Source organism: Esox lucius, chromosome 11, assembly GCF_011004845.1.
Source record: "Esox lucius isolate fEsoLuc1 chromosome 11, fEsoLuc1.pri, whole genome shotgun sequence".
Classification (NCBI taxonomy): Eukaryota; Metazoa; Chordata; class Actinopteri; order Esociformes; family Esocidae; genus Esox; species Esox lucius.
Genome location: NC_047579.1, coordinates 44,113,109 through 44,129,716, shown reverse-complemented (window position 1 = coordinate 44,129,716; position 16,608 = coordinate 44,113,109). Strand labels below are relative to the sequence as shown.

General features: G+C 40.2%; 1 protein-coding gene across 4 annotated transcripts in view; it reads left to right on the top strand.

The window, feature by feature from the left end:
* The window catches only part of elfn1a (extracellular leucine-rich repeat and fibronectin type III domain containing 1a), a 185,466-nt gene that overhangs the window by 89,792 nt on the left and 79,066 nt on the right, over positions 1-16,608 (top strand). The window contains exon 1 of one of the 4 annotated variants that reach the window (XM_034294913.1): positions 4,252-4,695. The exons of 2 other annotated variants lie outside the window; for them this stretch is intronic. The gene's annotated coding sequence lies outside the window, so the exon portion shown is untranslated. Of the gene's footprint in view, positions 1-4,251; positions 4,696-5,557; positions 5,680-16,608 lie in introns of those variants that run through there. One more of the 4 variants, XM_034294914.1, reaches the window with a different exon arrangement.

Sequence of the window (16,608 nt, the reverse complement as noted above, 5' to 3'; positions counted from 1 at the left end):
CGTCTTTGCCTAATTTGAAGACTGCTTTGATTCAGCCAGTCTGATTTGCACTGTTCTCCTTGTTATTTAACATGTTTCAACTGTGCTGGTTCCCTTGTTAAGATGAATAACTTTTACTGGGCTGGGACAGCTAATATTTAAAATCTACTACCATAGTGCTTCAGTTAATATAAGATTCTGAGAGAGCAACACCTTCAGTTGTGTCTCCCACTTACTGAGATAGTACAAGCCTGAAATCTTTGTTTTCCCATGTTTGTTTTGCTCTACTTCTATTTTCACTCCCTATCCTAAATTGTTCTGGGTATTTATTTTGGTTTGCATTTATTGGGTGCAAATATAGTGGGAACATTTGTGGATGTCTTATAGAAAACATTATACTGACAACATCCACTCTAGTTGGAACTGGAGTGTCTTTCAGAACTCCTCTCAAACCCCCTGAGACCATGGTTGGGTACTTCTAAAACCATTCATTTGAACCGGGGCTGCCCAAACCATTCCACCAAAGGCCGTGGGTCTGCAGATCTTTGCTCTCACCTTGTACTCGATTGAGTAATTATGTTACTAATTGGTTAGTTTCTACCCTCACCTGGTTGTGTAGGTGTGAACTGGGAACCAATTTATTGGTAAACCCCAAAACCCGCAGACACACGGCCCTCCATGGAATGGTTTGGACACCCCTGATTTAAACCACTGATCTGCAATGGCTAGCTGCAACATTTTCTCAGGGCAACCTGGGAAAACTAGTCTCAATGCTTGGGGTTGACCAGCTAAGCAGTTCATCGCGTCCTGTGACTTAATCCTTATCAGCCAATTAAAATTGTGTACGTAGTTGAAGATGATTCATCAATTTCTCACTAAAGCATCATTACCATTAGCCTGTTAAGGCTTATAGGTTGTATCTGACTGGAGGACTAGCAGTAAAGGATTTTCCCCTCAAAAAGGATATTGCCCGAAAGGGATTTAAAATCATTGCAACCATCAAATTGAAGAAGATCACTTATAAAAGTTCTGCGCTTTAATGGACCACGCCACCTCCGGGTACCAGCAGAAGTAGTCGAGGCTGAGCAGAAATCTGGCAATACGAGTAATCTCTTTTGACTTTTATAACATCTGGATACAAAGGTAAATGTCATGTAATCCTAATTAGTTATTGCAAAATAAGCTAGATGTTTTTTTTTTCCAAGCACAAAGGTAGGACAAATACTTTTTGGTTAAGCAAACAGTGTGATAAGAACAGCAGATCTTTTTCGGAGGGTGATATGCACTCAGATAAGCGAGATGTGTTTCGGAGTGTGATAAGCGAGATGTGTATCTGAGTGCACGTCTTAATCTTTGACTCACTTGAGCATTTCTTATAAAATGTAGGCCCATGTGTATGTTTAACGACTTATATAATCAAAGAAAAAAAATGTACAACATCAAAAGGATAGTAGGTAGCCTGATCTTCCAAGCATCTGAAAGATTGCTCGGTTTAATCCTTGAGCTGGCAAGGTGATAAAACTATCCAACTTTTTTTGAGCAACAACAATAATCTGAATTTCTCCTTTAATGTCTCTGAATGAGAGTGTCTGTTAAATGACTCATGTAAAAATATTGTGATATTAGTCCGTAGTTTAATCAATAGAAAATACAGTATATTCACACACCCCTGTAGTCAATGTGAGCTGTAAAAGATGAGATGGGATGCTGGCAAATTCTATTGGACATAGTTTAAAGTTCTTGATAGGTTAAACCATTAATAGAAGAGTGTACTGATGAAATGGACATCGGTGCTTCTCTCCTACTGTCCAGATGTTGGAAGAAGACCTGAAACATTCAATGTCAGTAGATTCTTCTTTATACCAATTCCAGAATTGGGACTAGCCTGGCCATCTTTCCTCTTAAGTCCAAAAATAGGCTCAGCAAATACATGCATAGTTTTACAAAATAACACCAGAAATCTGCACCTGGACTATTTTTCCTTTTTTTCCCAAAATGCATATAATATACTGTCTGTTGAATAATCTTTTTCAATGAAGTCTACTTAAAATATGTCATGTTGGCTTTACTCTACATGCGTGAGCAGACATCCAGGGAACCTGTGCTGTATTCTCCTGTGTCCACTGGTGTCATTGTCTTTGAACAAACATGTCAAAGTAATGTATATGACGTGCCGTGTTGTTGTCCTTTTCCTGTTTACTTCACTGCTTCACTGACTCAGAAATCCACCCCATTTTTCCTTTAACAGAATAAAGAAGATCATTGCATTCACTTTTTGTATGATCAAAGAACACATTTCTGTGGGGAAACTGGTAAATTGGTAAAAGATAACAAACAGGTAAAAGCTAACAAACTGAAATTGGTTAGTTGGTGCATTCATTTTCTATTAGGGAATCATACCACCTTCAACCCAGGCAAGTTCATCCCTAAAATAATCAGTCCTGCCTGCTAGAAGAGAATAGTTTCTGCTTGACCGGATACCAAGAGTGGATGGAGGAATAAAAATAATGTCTCAGATAGACACCCTGATGCCTGCCTGAGGTGTGGAGTGTGTGCAGCTGCTGTGCCAGGCCTAAAGGCAATAGAGACAGCTAGGAAATGCTGTAACACTGTGAGCCTCGAAGTCAAGAGCACTGACCACCACGGCACTGACTGTGGTCAGGTTTCAATGCTGAGGCACAGAGGAACAACGCCGCTGCATATGTCACTGCTACTGTTTAACTGCTTGAAATATTTTGCCTTTCGCAAGTGGGTTGTTTGCGTCAACTTTAAAAACCACTGAACAGGCCGTGCCAACGCAAATGTGTTGGATTTGTTTTCCTGTCAGAAGTGGAGCGATCCCAGTGACATCACTGATACCAGACCCCTAGTCACTGTTGGTTGCGTAGGGTCTGAATTTGAAGACTAGTGTGAGCTGGAGCCAAAGGAGCACAGGCCAGTCCAGCAGCAGGCTTCCCCAGTATCATAAAGCTATTAGGGAAAGTGACACAGTGCTCCTGCCAACTCCACTGGAGCAGCAGTGTTAGAGCCATACTGCCTGGACGCCCGCCTGCCTATGTCTGAGTGGCGAGTGCCGCAACAAGACAGGGGCAATGCACCCTCCTGCGCCAGCTCCTCACACATCCGCTCCCTGACTCTGACAGGCATGCACCTCCGCAGCCCGGCTGCTCTGCCAGACGGCCTCCACTGGTCGTTGCCCGTCCAGCCTACATCATCATAGAGGACGTCAGGCTGCACTTTCTATAAATCAAATGTAAGATCCCTCATGGGAATCAGTGGCTGCCAATATCCGGCCGTAGAGAATGTTAAAGGACTTAACCCCGGAGAAAATACATTCCAGCGCGGATGTTGAAGGCATCCACCATTTTAATGCAGTTAAAGTGGGTGGGACTTCTGAGTTTGTTGGCTGAACTCACCTGATTACCCATCTGGTCATTGGCTGAGGCCATGAACTGGTTGGTCATGTGATCATAACTCCAAGCAGATCAGGAGAGATCAGCCAATGAAATACATATATACTGAAATTGACTACTTTTTAAATGGATTTCGCCTGAGTGGTGCTGCTGATGCTGGAACAGAAGCTGTAATGGCATGAGTACACAGATGAGACGTCTTTCCATCTCTATGTATAAAGCTTCTGGATGGACCTGTTGTTGTTATGACTTAGATCAAGTAACAGTTCCCTTAAATGTAGAATTCCTTTGAAGTCTTTATATCAATTCCAATAAAGTTGTGTTTCTATTTTGTAAACACGAACCAGCTAATCTTTGTTATCAGCATGCAATTGTCTTTAGCGCTGTGGTCATTTCGGCCAAATTGACAAATCACATTTGGGGAAAATACCGAACAATTAATTAATTCCGAAATAATATACACAGTATAAAACTGTGTCATATAAGTATTTTTTTAAAATAATGTCCCTTACTCACGTGTGTACTGTATGTGCAAACACACCTATTAACCGTTCATGTAAACACTATGTGGCTGCAGTTCCACGGTGAACATAAAGTGATGTTGTCACACTCACATATAATACTTACATTATAAATCTAATTAGATTAGATTCAATAATAAATTAGATTCAAATAAATAATATATTTATGTGCTTACATATGCATTATGTATACACTTTTATATTCAGTATCTACTCGATTTATAGGTGCACGTGACACACTTCAACAGAAGGATTTTTCAATTAGCCTGCCCCACAGACAAATGTGTTGAACTCGTACTATTTATAGCCACGCAGTGACAAACAATCTTATTATGAGATTTAACTTCTCCCCAACTGGACCTCAGGATCAACATGCTTCTCCTGTCTCGTAGTTCTCTTCTCCGTTTCCCAACTGAAATCATAACCAGCCGATTATGGTCAAAACGTGGTGTCAGCCCCAATATGATTGAAAAAAAGAGCCCTATCGCGGCGTAATGGAAACTCCTGACTCCCGGGTCTGATCGGAATACATAAAGGAGCAGCGAGGAGTGAGCAATCAGGGCTCTGCCTTGAATTAATCACTCACTGTTTAATGGATCTGTGAGGCTCGCGCTTGACGCAGTTAGGAGCCGCAGCTCTTGTATTCTGTGGCCAACAGAATCCCTGGATTTTTCATCAGAAATCTGCTGCCTCCTTGAAATGTATTGGGGTTCATGGTGACATAGGGTTCCCGTTGAGGATCTGGAAAGGATAGAGGGCTGCTGCTCCTCTCTTCTAAGCAGGTAAGCGATTTAATATTTCTGGGTAGTGGAGGAATGCTGTCCTCTAATATGCTCTAATACTGCAGAACACAATACAACTGTTAATTCTCAAAGAAATTCAGCACGTTTCTGTCGTTTTTAATTGTCTGCACAGTACATTGAATGTCTGCGATATAAAAGTGTCTGCATGTGTCCAAGGATAACGCAGTTTATATATGTGAGACGTGTACCGCTGGCTACGTGTGTTAGCAACACATTGCTGCATATAACTTATTAAGTCCCCGTGAATAATGTGGAACTGGGTTGAAGTTGCGTAGGCCAGTGCATGTAAAACCCCAAGAGAAACTTCACGGAGGCATTCTTAGCCTTAGTTAAGTTTGGAATGTATTTGTTTTATTAGTGAACGATCAGATCGAGACATGTTAACTGTAGGGCTTTAAAAAAAAATTCTGAGCGCCCTAAGTTATTTCATTATAATCTGCCCCATGGACCCGTATTACCGTAGACACAATGATTTTAACCAACAGTGTTGCCGTCCCTTTTAAACCTTTTAATCTCTGATGTCATGTTCCTTGTCTGTAATATGCAACCGAAAGGCGAAAGTATAGCGAACTTAAACATACTGTAGAAATAGATACTATGTGACATGTATTTCAGCACCACGGACAACGAACCGAACGAACCCTCTTTACCGCTAGAGATCGCCTTGAACCATAAAATGTATTTGTCTCATAGCAAAGCTTTATGGGTTCTCTGACAGTTATATGACAACTGTGTTACTTTTTTATATGTCAATATTTCATAATGAAAAGAAGCGGAATGTGCATCTTGTGCACACCGCAACTGACGTCAATTACAATATATTTGACTTCAAATTCCTAGTTTGCATGCAGGATAGTGAGCTACCAAATTAGAAAAATATGACAGTACAGTCCAATGTGCTAGGCGCGCCAGGTCTGCGAAGGAACTAGGAATTTAACCAGTCAACAGGGCTAATCTGTAACGGTGAGTATGGCATGACAGCCTACAGTAGAAAGATCATTCTTAGCTTATTGTAACATATTGCTGCACCATGTGCAGTTAGTACCTCGTAGCTATAATTAATCGCTAGCTATGTAGTCTCTTGCATGCATGTCTCTGAGCATGCTAATACATGTTGTCATTCATGTGAAAGAGAGGTGCGTGACGTATGCTCTAAAGACCCAGACAGGCTAAGTTATGGTATGGATTTATCCCTTTTTAAAAGTGAGACGAAGAATTATTTAAAAAGCGCAGTTTATTTTAATTTAAAGAAAAGTATTTGCTAATATCCCGTGATTTATATCATTTGCAAAATAATCATACGGTTGAACTAAAGCCCTCACAATCCATACATGCAGTGCTCATACTTGGGACACGTACGGAGTGTAGTCTTCATACGTAGAGCGTTATGTTGAATGTAAGAGCTCGTGTTAGTTTGCAAATATTTGTGTACAAGACGGTTTACAGTCTGTCTATAAATATGTTGTGTGTTTGTGTGTGTGTGTACAAATTGCACAATATTCATTTGTTGAGGAACTGGTGGTTCACTTATAAAGATTGCCAAGACAAGACGCTTTGCTGATACACAACCAAACATATCATGACAACATATTGAGTTAATGGGTTTACAGTGTTGCTCACCGCTCGTTTGTAAAGTTAAAGAAAAAGCATACTCATTTATTAATTACGTATCTGGCATTTGGCACTTAAGAACCATATCAACATTTTCAGGGAACAATGTAATATACAAAAAATCTAAAATAAGAATAATTACAGAAAACTTATATTGTTATTTTGTTTAAATTTCATGACACGGTCACCATTCACTTTTCACGCCTGACTAGAGCCGCCTAACTTCATATTTCTAGCTAAAACTAATATTTTTCCGGGAGAGCTCTTACAGTTGTAAAACATACTTGCATAGTTTCATAGCTACTGTCGCCGGAGCTTTGCTTCACATTAGCATCTCGCTTCTCCCTTTTCCTGTCCCCGTCTTCCTTATCTTGATTATGCAGCTTGAAGATTGAGTCAGCTATTTTGTATGCAAGTTGCCTTAGCTTGATTCTTTGAGGAAGAGAGTGAGATCGTGCTGCGGATACTGAAAGAGAATTACAGCTTCTCATGATGGTAAGGAGTGGAGGATACGAAGTTGTGCTATTCGATAAATTGCCATTGGAGAAATAAATATATTCCAGTAACACAGTGACTGAAGGCAAAACAAAATATTTTACTAATAATATAATTTTTTTGGGCCACTGACATACTGTACACAGACGCGTTGCGTATCAAAAGTTATCTAATTAGATTTTTAACTTGCATTCAAAAACAAGACCTTAAGGTCAGAGAAAGCGTGAAACACTATTCATTTAGTTTAGAGTATTTGTCCATAGGAGTTTGCTGTCCATGGTGCTGGCTGACTTAAACGTTCAAGTGTCACAGGATCCACTGAGGACAGGACACTAAATGCATGCCATTGATAAGGAATTGGGTGAATCAATGTGCAGCTGACATGTTTTAGAGTGTAGCTTTGACCAGTGAATAACATGCCGATACAATCTTAAATATCTATACATTGATATGAATCATCCAGAGACATATAATTGACATATTTGACCCTAGCATGAGTCAGTGCAGGAATGCTAGTGGGCTTTCGGTGATGATTACCGTAGTAGTGGTGATAGGTCTGCTGGCGAGGGTGATGGGTTGTCACATTTGTTCATTTTGAACTAAAGTAAACTTGTGCATACCTTTGAATATACAGTGCCTCTGATTAGGTAACTGGCTGAGGAAACATGACATTATTTTCTTGTTAAAAACAAATAATGTCAGGTAGTACATAATGAGGAGTAACAATTTAAACAAAGGAAAACATTAATGTCTGGTATAGGTTATGGATGCCTTGTTCCTGAATGGATTGCAGGATGGGATCTCCATGTCTTAAAGACATTACTTAGGCATGGTAAACTGGCATGCTCAAACACAGATGCTCTGGGTATATAGTTAACAACGTGTAAAGTGTAATCAAAGAGACCAGTCACGCTTTGTACACAAAGCTGACAAACATATGGTACAACAGCATGCCAAAATATGCGCTTACAATACTGTAGCAGCCCCAGCATCGAAACAACATTTGTACCCTTGTCAAGATGGCCTCTTAGTGGAATATCTTAGGGCATGGATTTAAAGTTGCAAGGTCGTGGAGTCCCGTTCACTGTAACCCTGAGTTCTATTCACTGATGGAACAGAAATGTGTTGGTGCTGCAAAGAGACCATTAGTGGGGGAATGTTACATAGTGAAGCATAGGACCTAATATTGGCCTCAGTGCAACACCATCAAGAGTTTAAGACCTTAGGGTTTTGAGCATTCAGAGAGGAGTTTGAGTTAAGTTATGGCAACTATAGAGTTAGCAATAACTCTGCGTTGTGTTTTGTCTAGTATGTGGGCGAACCAAGAGGTGATGCCTAAGACGAGCATTACCAGTGTCTTGGTTAGTTATGGGACAACAGACTGGATTCTGTATGATCTGATATTTGTCTCCATGTTAACGCAGTTAGTAAAATGTGGTGCATTTTCCGTACTCTACCTCATCTCATACCGAGGGGGTTTAGGAACATGTAGATACAGGTTGAACATATTGCAGGGCAGGTTCAGGAGGAAAAGTGGATATAATTATGACATTTTGAAATTCAGACAAAGTAATTGATTGGCACATGAGGGATATATCCATGGTACTGGTGTATTAGATCGAATTAACATATGTGCAGAAATACTTCTCCTTCAGGATAACAAGCATGATCTTTTGATAAATGGCTCTTATTAACATAAAAATACTACAATCTGGATTCCCTTTCAAATAGATAGATATTATTTGTGAATAAAATGGTGAATTTTAACAGCGTTCAAATCCCCTTCATTCCAGTCAGAATCATCCCTGGTGCTCTGTCATGTCGGGACAATGCAAGCTGTGACAGAGACTGTTCACAACACATGAAGGAAGCAGCCACAGGTCAAAATCGAGCAAAATCTATTATTAAAGGTAATACTGCTGTTTAAAAACCCCAATTTAAAACCTGCATACATTAATACAATAATACACAAATTCAACATTTAATTGAAACCTGCAGCCTCTCTACATGCCTTTAGTCTAAAGGACATTTTTGTCATTTAGACATTGTCTGAAGTGTATCTCAGGACAATTGAAATGCAATATAATGTCTATTGACAGTCCCTGAGCATTCAGTGGCAAAATGTGACTGAAGGTTGAGGACTTTCTGTATCTAATGCAGCCTGGAATTTGCAGATAACATGGAAATACAAAGCTGATGTCCTAAAGCTGAGTTGGTTGCCCTTGGGTGCTGTTTTATTTCAATTCTACAAAGCAAAGATGGCACAATTGTCAAGATGGTATCTTTGAGAAAGCATACAATGTGGCATTAGCAAACTTCACCTTGAATCAGCAGCTTGTGTGACTCATTAACTGTGTACAGCGTTTACTGAGCTGTGACCTGGACCCATTTCAGAAAGCAATGTGTTGGTGTTTACTTAGGAGACTTTATTGAAGGTGGCAGAGATGGCCATTTAGATCCCAGATGCATTTGGAACCAGATGAAGCAAAACATCTCAGATCTGGGTGTATTAGGTATTGTTCTGTGATCATTTGTTGTCTACATTTCACAAAGTGGTAATTTACTCAAGAACATTTAAATACATAAAACATAATTAAATGTCATTATGTCATTTTTAAGCATTTTAATTTCTGACAGAGCCGAACCTGTTTTTTTTGGGTACTTACGTGAGACTTTGGACCCACTCTTTAACAGCTGAAATAAAAAATTACATTTTAAAGTTAATTTCAAGCAATTCTACACAGTTTTGGGCAATTTTATAACATATTGCATACTGTTCTACGCATATTTTCAGGAAGAAGTTTACAAGTTTACAGTAAATTTCCTTCAGTTGTACACATTTCACCATGGGGTCAGAGAGAAATGTTATTTTAAAGCCAGGGAGAATGACTAACACAATCAATGCTGGCCCCCTCGAGGCGTTTGTCATTCAACCATGATTAATGCGCTTTTGAATAGATGGATGGACTAAATACAGATCTACAAATATTTAACTCATATGGCCAGTTGTGGGCCTTTATTTGAAGATGTAGTTTGCTACTTACTCTCCGTAGTAAATTGCCACCATGATTGATTGACAAAATGTGCAGGGTCCTAGGCAGTCACCCTATTCAGCATATGCACTGGTCCGGTCCTGGCCTCTGGTCATACTGCACAACTCTGTTGATAAAGAACACACCAGTTTGTGTGATAAGAGGAAGTCACACAGATGCATCGGAACAGGAGTTCAATTGTTGAACTTTTTCTTTGCAGGGGTTGGCTCGGGGGGGGGGGATTTAAATGAGTCACAACTCATTTAGGAGCGTGAGACGAAAATCTTTACGGCGTGTCAGAAAAGACTCCGCCGTGCAGGCCCCAGCCTCCCGCTCAACTGTCTCACGCTAGACGAAAACCTTTGGTAAACAAACATCACACAAGCGGCACGGCAGCGAGGCATATTGAATGTTGCTCTCCCACCCTTCACTGCAAAGTAATTAGAGGGCATGGCTACGAAATACCACAGCGGCAGTATACCTGCAGGCTGCAGCGCCGCACGGCCTGATGAATGTCCCGTGCATGAGAACCCATTAGAACCGGTGATACATAACAGGTTTGTCAATGTGCTCACTTCAGAGCCTCTTTTATTGATCGGCGAGTGAACAAGAAAAAGTGCACGGTCTTTCCTTCCTCCCTCCCTTCACTGAATGACATACTCTCTCGGATGGCGGAATATGCATACGAGGCACACAGCAGAAATTGCAGTGCTTTCAGGGTGAAAAGGTCAACAGCATCATACAGTGGAAAGACAAAGTGATATATATACACGCCAAAAACTTTTCAAAAACGTGCCAATAATTGTCCATGCATTATATAATAAAATACAATTTAAAAAATCTATCAGACTTAATCTGAATAACATTTAAGCATATTAAAAGCTTATTTTTTTTGTCACACAGTATAAAATAATTCTATGCATGTATGTACAAGTAATATAAACATTGTTTTGAAACGGCACATTGTGAAGGCTATGGTCAAAAGTGTTACTTGTGCAATGAATTATGCATATATGGTAATAGAAAAAGCTATTCATATTATTCCGTTGTATGGAAAAATACATGTATGTTGACCACTGGATATGATACTTGATTGTACGATCCACCATTAAGTGATTGGACACACACACACTCTCTCTCTCTCCCTCTCGCTCTCTCTCTTTCTTTCTCTCACTCTCTCTTGGGAGCAGCATCCTGTTCAATGAAAACACTGGATTCCAATCACTTTAATTAGTTCCCCTGGGAAATCCGAAATCTTAGAAGTCAGACCACAAAGTCCAAATAATTGTGGTTCCTCTGTAGCCAGGAAATAAATTGCATGAATGTATTCATGTTAAAGGTAAACTGTCCGTAAACCTTTCAAAAAGAGACATTTTTGAAAGGCTGTAGTCTACTTAATACTTCAGGAAAATGTATCTCTATTGACTGACAAGTCTAACATTTTCCCTTTTAGATAAGATTGGATTAACGATAGTTTGATATTTACAGTAAAGGACGGTATGATGGTTTATGTCTCAGAACTGTAATAATAAACATAGTCTATTCTGTCTTTACAAAGAAGCGGTCTCTCAGCAAGAGTATGTAATACTGTACACGATTAAGATAAATGCAAGCCTCTGCAGATGGATTTTCCATACAGAGTTCTCAATGTAGGTGGATGAACCACTTTGTAGTAATGGGGGGTTTATACGGAAAGGTGAGTGTGGCCAACCGAGCCTGTGTGTACTGTAGCTTCTTCAAGCCGCGGAGGTGCCAAACCATCCTCATCATAATCAATAAATTTCTCCCTCTTCGAATGTCAAGTGACCACAATGCCTCAGATCTGCGACAGTGCATGCTAATGCAAGTGTATTGATGCCTGTCTTTGGGAGATATAGATTCCATGGTGGATCAGATTGGGGGGTTTGATTTAAAGACTAGCATTAAGTTATGAAACTGATAATATATATATGTGTGTATATCAGTATATATATATATATATATATGTATATGTGTGTATATATATATATATGTATATATATATATATATATATATGTATATGTATATGTATATATATATATATATATATATGTATGTATGTACAGTGGGGAGAACAAGTATTTGATACACTGCCGATTTTGCAGGTTTTCCTACTTACAAAGCATGTAGAGGTCTGTCATCATACGTACACTTCAACTGTGAGAGAGGGAATCTAAAATAAAAATCCAGAAAATCACATTGTATGATTTTCAAATAATTAATTAGCATTTTATTGCATGGCATAAGTATTTGATCACCTACCAAGCATGGAGGTGGAAACATCATTCTTTGGGGATGCTTTTCTACAAAGGGGACAGGACGACTGCACCGTATTGAGGGGAGGATGGATGGGGCCATGTGTCGCGAGATCTTGGCCAACAACCTCCTTCCCTCAGTAAGAGCATTGAAGATGGGTCGTGGCTGGGTCTTCCAGCATGACAACGACCCGAAACACACAGCCAGGGCAATTAAGGAGTGGCTCCGTAAGAAGCATCTCAAGGTCCTGGAGTCAAGAACTACAGGGAATGTATGATCTCTGTAATTGCAAACAAAAGTTTCTGTACCAAATATTAAGTTCTGCTTTTCTGATGTATCAAATACGTAAGTCATGCGATAAAATGCAAATGAATTACTTAAAAATCATACAATGTGATTTTCTGGATTTTTGTTTTAGATTCCGTCACTCACAGTTGAAGAGTGCCTATGATAAAAATTACAGACTTCTACATGCTTTGTAAGTGGGAAAACCTGCAAAATCGGCAGTGTATCAAGTACTTGTTCTCCCCACAGTATAATTATTAATCTGTGCTTTTAGAAAGCAACACACTACTCCTTTTGATATTTACAGCAGAGCCAAACAGCTGGGACAAAAGGTGTGGATGTTAATTCAAATTCAATGGAACAGTGTTTTGATTGAAACAGCCAAACTGCCATCTGGAATGAAATATTCCCTGCCCCATAGCAAGGATTGTCCAGTACTCTGCAAATCGTAATTAAAGTCTTTGTCTGCTAAACAGACTTGGCAAAGTTGAGTAAATATGTTTAAGCACTTTAGATCTGTGAAATCTACTGCTGGAAATCAGGAGAGTGAAGGAAAAAACACTGCGAAAGGAACTCCCCTCCCATTGCCTCAGAGAAAAATCAAAATGGCGCCGCCACCGCAGCACAGCAGCAGACAGACACAGCAATGTTTCCTCCTTTTGAAATCATGTAGCTGTACTCCCACTCTTATGTAAGGCTCATTTACACCAGTGGCGTCTGGCCTGTTTATCAGTACAAATGATAAGTCCGCCCCATCTGACAAATCACAACGGGTTATTCTTTCAACTTCCCCTTTGTCCTATCCTGGTGCATCTGTTCACTACCATCGCTGATGGGTTATCTGGGGCCCGTGGATCTAAAGAAAATACACTCCCTTTGATTTCTGACGATTTCTTATCTAGCCCGTCATCAGGGAATGAAAGGGAATGTTTTACCCATAGGGGACCATAAATGGAAGATTTACTTAGTTCATTGCCCTGCACAAGTTACAAGGGAAGAAATTCAAGGATAACTCTTGGAATAGAGACATAAAACCAAAGAGGTTCCTTGGTGACAGTGATCACAAAATTCTTTTATTTCCTCCCCCCCAAAAAACGGTGCCATTTGAAAGTATCTAGCATCTTAATCACTGTTTCGGAAAGAGCTACCGGTGTTGATCTTAGATGCGCTTAATCGGTTGAGCATGACGCATTTTCCCCAATGAGCAGTAATGTCACACAGGTGTCCGTTAGTGATGATCCATTTCCTTCAATGACAACCACTTGAATCTTCTGTTAGGCCGCGGTGTGTCTGTGCTTCAGGGTGCCAAAACAGGCTAAATCATTAACATCTGCTCGGCGAGACTTAGGCGCAGCATCTGTTCAACCACTGACACGGGTGGCCTGAGTGCCCCCCCCCCCCCCCTTTCGCAGAAGATTTATCCATAAACAAACCAAAATGATGATAAATGAACATTTGTTTAAGGGCACCATTAGGAGGATCTGTCCTGGTCAGTGAGGTGGTGGTGGCCATGTGGCTGGATGAGAACAATTCTGATGGATGACGTGGGACGTGGGCATGGCGGTAAACAGGGGTGATTGTTTCCACTGAAGCCCGGTTATCATCCCTCATGGGTAGGGAACGTTAGGGAAGCTAAGCTTCTTCGTTGAGCCCCTATGAGCAATATTTGTCCTCTCAGGAGATGCTGACAAAAGTTTCATATCAGGAGCAATAGACAGGGAGCTACAGTTGTTTCCATGTGTTATACCCACCTTCTTTATTCAGTGTCAGGCTGCTTTAGACCTGATTTATGTGCGCACCAGTTAGGACCAAACCTCACTTTTAAGGAATCAAGCTAATTAAGCTAACATGTATTTTAAATGTTATTGACGGCAGACTGAACCAGATGCCAATATTGCTTTAATGCATCTCTCTGTCTTAAAGCATTTCGGTAATGATGCACCATAATTCTTGGTATTAACCCATTGGAGCTTCTCACTTACCTTGGCGCAAGTGTCCAGTCATAATAAAGACTTGTGTTAAATCATGTAAAAATGGCCAGTTATTACTGGAGGAATGAATTGATTGTCAAATGAATGGAAAGATGGCATTGTTACCATAGAAACCCTTTCAAAACTTGGAGCAAACATGCTAGTGTCTACCCTAATGTGCCAGCGTTCACACCATTTGCTGGCCCGTGTATGATAGCACTTGTGTTGGAGAGCGTCTTAGCATGCCTGACTAACAGGTTCAAAAACCCTTAGTGTAATAAAGACAATTATAAATATTTCATGCCATTGCATTACATTCCAAAACACCAATCTGTTAACACAATTCTGATGTAGCAATGATTGCATTGCTTTTATTATTTATTCTTAGACTTATGTAAGAGAAATATGTCATTACTTTGTTGTGCCGTGGTCTTCGGTGCTTTGAAGATTTCCATTGCTTCTGGCCTGATAGCATGTAAAATATGTAAAATGATTAGTTAAAGCAGCAGTGTGGTCAAGATTTGCACTACTGGTAACTGTTGTGTCTCGAAAACCTTGAAAATGTGTTTTATTATGCATTTAAAAAAAAAACATAATGCTTTTTTTCTTGTTCCTCTTTAGAAACAGTTTTAGTTTTTCACTATTGTTTTGGCTGAGATCTTTAAGAGCATGTAGACCATAGCCTAGTCATTTCCAAAGAAGTTGCCTCCCAGATGATGATCGATTGCAGAGTAATGAAGGTGGACACAGCATTGGGCTTTCAGGGCAACAACTTCACAGAGCAACACCAACTAAATTAAATCAATTTAGCTCACTATATTTTGTGTGGCCTGAGCAATGAAGTCGATCTCTTGCTTTGCCAAGTTTGGAGAGTGCTGTTGCCCAGCACCATGCATAATGACTCAGATCAGACTCGAGATACGTCTCAGCAGAACGTCTGTTATGTTAGGTTACCGGGAGACAAATGCATTTAAATGTTTACATGGTGCAATCACCATGAACAAAGCCAAGTGTCACCAAACCAGAGTAAGGAACCACATCTCCATGCATTCACCTTCTTATTACCTCCTTCCAGCGTCTGGTAGGAATATAAAAAACGTCTTGGCATCGTGTTAGGATGCTTTGCAAAGATCCCCCTTTTTCTTTTTCAATGATTTTTTCGGGGCCGACAGCTGGCAAGAATCGCGGTGCTTCTCCAGCTGCGGTGCATCAATCTGACGGTCCACCTGTTGTCTTTCCACTCGCACGCCCTGTGCTGCTCATTAAACATTGCTGCCTTTCAGGGCGCATCAGCTCAGCCCGGCGATCACCCGCCGTGAGACCAGTGCTCTGATGGGGCTGGAGAAGAGAGGGAGGCGGGGGGGAAAGATGGATCTGGAGGGCCAGATTGCCGAGCCGGTGAGGTGTTGTCCCTGAGATAAACATGGAGATCTGTGGAAAATCATTCACGTCAATTATGCCATCACATTTCTCTTAGCAAGACCACCTGGGTCATGGTTCCAATACATTGTGAGATAGTAAAGAGGAGTGTAGAAGGATATTAGGGGGACATGGTGATTGGTGGAGAAGATTGAGGAAGGCCAGTTTGGATCAGGTTGCTGTCACACTAATGTCTTTGAAACATCTATTTAGAAATGGCTGCTATGATGTAAGTATCAGTGTTTTAATCAGTCTTCCAGAATTAAATGATGTCTCCTCAAATTCTTCAGTGTTTTCTTATATAGTGTAACATGGGGTTGGGCTAAACCATTCCTCTTTGTACTCACAGGCAGTTACCCAATAGCCATGTTTCCACACCTGAACACAATAACTGTATCTCTGGATCATAATAAAACACCTCTAATTATATTGACTAATTTGATTCACTTAAATGTGTAAAAATTAAAAGAGGTCTGAACTTTGTTTTAACCAATAACTTGTATTATTTATTTATAAACCAAGGACATTACGTGGGTGTGTATTCCATTACTTCTTTCCAGTATAATAAAAGTGTAAACATCCCTAGAAATGTAATGGTAAATAAGGGCATATGAAGTGGCCTGTAAGGCGTAAATGAGGTTGGCACATTAATCACACCATAGAAAAAAGGCTGAAAATCCAATTATTTCTCTTTGATACTCCTATAAGATCTGGAGCTGATTATAAACTATAATCCCTTCTGACCACCATGGAAATCAACACTACGCACATCCCAATCACTGGGACCTGAATCATCTGGGGGGGG